The sequence below is a fragment of the Bremia lactucae genome, linkage group LG1, assembly GCF_004359215.1.
Source record: "Bremia lactucae strain SF5 linkage group LG1, whole genome shotgun sequence".
Taxonomy (NCBI): Eukaryota; Oomycota; class Peronosporomycetes; order Peronosporales; family Peronosporaceae; genus Bremia; species Bremia lactucae.
Window position 1 is genome coordinate 3,543,868 of NC_090610.1, and position 4,599 is coordinate 3,548,466.

The window sequence follows — 4,599 nt, forward strand, 5'->3', positions numbered from 1 at the left end:
TCTTTCGCAGAGAGTCACGTAGTTCTATTGAACTAATGGGTTAAACAACTCAGACAGTCGTACAAGCTATTAAAGCTTAAGGAATCCTAGTTCAAGGGATTCGGGGTTCGTAGAACCAAGTGGCAACTAGTACCCAAGAGGATATACCTTAGAAAGGCTTATATCTCTTACAGATCAATGCGCAAGCCTTAGGAAGGCACTTAACGCTTTAAGATCAAAAGAAGAACTGAACTTTATTATATTTTTAATTTTAAACCTTACTCTAGCTTATTTAAATAAAGATTTCGGCCGCCAGATTTATATCTGGCGGCGACCACATTTGTTTCCCATAATAAATGGGATTTAAGTAATTCACTAATTTTAAAATTAAATAGAGGGTATTTCACGCATAAAGTAAATGTACCACAACAACGGTTCTCCAACCGATGTGTGCCCCATTACACCCCCCCTCCCGCAAACTCCGTAATATTTGGAAAATCAGAAACTGCGGATAGAGGTGATGTTCGTTTGGAACGGAAGATTCGCTTCGATTTTGCTAAGGTTAAAGCCAAGGGCCAGTTACGTTCGGCATTTATGCCACAAAACGAAGAGAGGCCTAGCCAATATTACAGTGATTCGGTTGACCGTAAACCAAGGATCGAAGCCGCACTGAGGCTTTAGATCCACCTTATCCCACGTTTAGTGGTGGAAAGCGTCGTTTGACGCGAGTTGACCCTGAGCTTGGCGCTCAAAAACGTCAACGGCGTACGGGCAATCTTACCGAAGAGGTACCTCGAACTCTCAAGAGTTTTCGGAAGAGGGGTACCCTAGCCACTTCACCAGATACTGGTATTAACCCTCACGACGATGTCGCTTTAAAAGTTTCTCCACATGAAACTGAAGGTTCCCCCGCACATCAAGCAGCGAGGGAGGGGTCGAAATTTCGGCTGAAGCATTTGATGCTCTACGGCACGAGGTGCAACTTCTTCGTGAGGTCCTTGCTCGAGTTGAGAGCTCTTTTGAGGCGGTTCGGGACCGTCTTACGACGCTGGAGCGTCAGCAGCCTCGTTTAGAGGGCCAGTTGGATATCAAGGTGAGGATGCAGCAATCTGCGGCACGACCGCCTGTCTCGACGCAAGCGCCTTCAAGGCCACGTGGGAAGGGTCCCGATATGGCTTAAGCAAGCCAACGTAGAACACTGGGTGTGTGCAGCTTGCTAGGAAGGTTTAGCGTATAGCTAGGTTCTTCTTGGACACGACGGTAAATGGTCCAACAAAGCGCGGGAGCAATTTGGTCTTGAAGACCGCGGAAACCAAGTTCGTAGGTTGATTTTAGTGTTTAGTAAAAGCTCGATCTCCGACCATATCAGAATTGATACAGCTCCTGCCTTTAGCATCTGCTTGTTCTTTTTGTTTGTCTTGGCTATCAGTCATCGTATCCCTTTAATGTCTTAAGACACTAAATCGCGTCGCGAGGAACTCGCTTACTTGTTTCCGAACGGTAACAGGGCTGATATCAGCATGTCTAACGCCTTATTTCTCCCCCACCAAGCCTTGAACCGCGCAGTGGTATCGTTAATGGAACGTGTGGCTGGGTGAGACCGTTGCCATAGAACAGACTACAGCTTGGAAGGCATGTTTAGATTTTTTAAACGCAAATCCCATGTTAAAAAAATTATTCTGGACCCGACTCAGTAGAAAGAAGTGGAACGGCACGTACTCCGTCGAGTGACACCCTTTGTAATAACGATTTACTGAATGGTAAAAGTATTGCTGGCCTAAGGCCGAGTCATCAAGGGTGTAGTATCCCTGAGATACGTAAAATGACACGTCTAAGTTCAACGAGTATGGTCGACCGAGGTGGCACCGTACTGAGTGTTAATAGTGACACTATTGGCGGTTCGCCGGGGCATTTGGGTCAACCTTTTTAATACACCTAAAGCGACACGCAAGCGTTCTCCGGAGGTAAACAGATGACGGATTGGTTTATACCACATCTTGGAATTCTAAAATCAAGGAATAAAATGGACCCGTTGGATCTTTAAGGATAGATGGTCCACTCCGCGCACTTGGCGCAGCTTCGTCCAAAAGTGACGATGAGTTTAACCCAATCGTAGGTCGAATGACCACCATCTGAGATAAGTCGCCAGCTTTTAAGGCTCGCCGCACCCATCGATAGACATTTCGTCTAGCTTTAAAAGAGCATGTAACGAAAGGATTGCCGCAAGGCTTATTTCCCTCTCAATGTTACCGGTTACACCATTTACAAGCGTGTATAATTGCTCACACGTATCACTTTATGAGGGTATAAACGCTTAGCGTCTTCCCTGTCTGGGAGTTGAGACAATGCCCTCTTAGAGGCCGGGGCATTCACGTCTCCGAATTTCTAGGAGTAAAGACAATACCCTCTTAGAGACCGGGACATTCACGTCGCCGAATTTCCAGCTTGAATTGTTTCAATACCAGACATGGTGTCTAATTCGACATCCGACAAAGAGTTAAGAAACTCAACTTCATTTACCAGCGATAGAGGAATTCGTCATGAAATAGACTTTGTTTCGGGGGCCAAATACTGCGTCACACGACAATGGCCTTTACCAAGGGAGCAGTGTGACGTCATTGACGATTTCTTCCGTGCTAAGCACGAGGCTGGAATGATACGAGATGGCAAATCTCCTCATTCGATACCGACATTTTGTGTCAAAAAGCCAAATGGTAAATGGCGCATTGTACATGCTTACAATAAGCTTAGTGCTGCCACTATACCAGCACAAACCCCCATTCCTAGAAAGGATGTTCTTCAGAACCATATGGTGGGATGTACAATATGGAGTGCATTGGACTTAGTCGATGGTTAATACCAATTGCTCATGTGAGCTAGTGATATCCCGCTTACAGCGATTAGCGCCCCAAGCGGCATGTTATGGGAGTGGCTGGTTATGCCACAAGGGCTTTTTAACGCCTCGGCAACATTTAATAGCCTAGTGACGCAACTGTTTCGCCCTCATCGAGGTTATGCACAGACTTATTCCGATGACATTTTTGTCCATAGTCGTGCGGAGCAGGGTCGGTCGGATATGGAAAATCATTGTAGACCATTTGCGAGCATTGCTCGAGTGTATGCGCACAAACAAATTGAATGCCAATGCATCGAAATGAATTTTTGGCGCAGACGACATTCCTTTTTTAGGATGCTTCATTGGAAAGCGAGGCCTTAGAGCGGATCCCGCTGAGGTAGAAGCCATAGTAGATTTGCCGGTTCCTAGAAACAAAAGGATTTGCGTAAATGGTTGGGTCTCGCCAATTATTTACACAAATGTAGCGAACATTACGCTGATATGGCTAGGCCATTATCGAATCTCCTTAAAAAGGATACAGAATGGTGCTGGACTAGCACAGAACATAATGCTTTTGGAAAAGTTAAGGATAATTATATCCATGCCCCGATTCTGGCACTGCCATACCCCAATTGGCCTTTCAGTGTCGTATGTGACGCTTCGGAATTTGCCATTGGCAGTGCTCTGTTACAAACCGATGTTGATAGGCGTGAACGTGTTATTGCGTACAAGTCTAGACAGCTTAAAGCTGCGAGAAAGAACTACCCAATTCATGACAAAGAGTCACTTGTTATGAAGTATGCTCTCGTCAAATTCAGAGTTCATTTGCTTGGCTCTTAGCCGTTTGTGATACATACAGATCACGCGCCATTACGCACGGCTACTAAGTCGCCCCATCTCCCAGAGAATGGCCCGATAGCTGTCCTTTTTTGCGGAATACAACTTCGAGGTGAAGTATAAAACCGGCAACCAAAATGCTTTGGCCGATGCGTTATCACGCAGGCCGGATTATGAGCTCTCTCACTTAACGACTATAGTGCCTATTACTGACTAAATACTGGGGATTTAAATTGTCGGCACGTTTGCGTGCTAGATACATCGACTTTCTATCAATAACGACCTATTGGTTTAGTGCACGGACGCTGCGGATCCTCCGGTGTCGTTGTTCCTCATGATGAGGATTTGAAGTAGCGAATACTCTATGAGGCACACGGTACTGTCCTTGGTGGGCCATCTCGGCGGAGAAAAGACCTACGGCTCTGTAAGCGAAATTTATTGGCCCAAACCTTATAAATGGGTCAGCATATATGTTCGCACATGCGAAAAGTGCCAACGGGTTAAACCCTCGGCAGATACTGCTGCGCCACTTGCGAGTCTTCCCGTCCCCATAGCATGCTGGGAGTCCATTAGTATGGATTCTGGTTTTGGGCTACCGAAAGATTCAGCCGGTAACCCCGGTGTAGTGGTCTTTGTTGACCAACGCCGGCTTACTTAGCGGCCGTGCCGGATTCCATTGATGGAGAGGGTACAGCTAAGCTGTCTATCGATCTCGTGTTTCGACAACATGGTTTGCCAGTGGCAATGTCTCTGATCGGGATATCCGTTTCACGGGTAAATTTTAGGAATTAAATTTCCGAGTGCTTGGCACCACATTAAATATGCCCACTACGGACTATCCGCAGACCGATGGTCAAACTGAACGTGTCAATCGCGTCATTGAAGACGTTTAACGCAGCGTGTGTGCTCAGACACCAAGGGGCTGGAGCTCAATGCTTCCAGTAGTG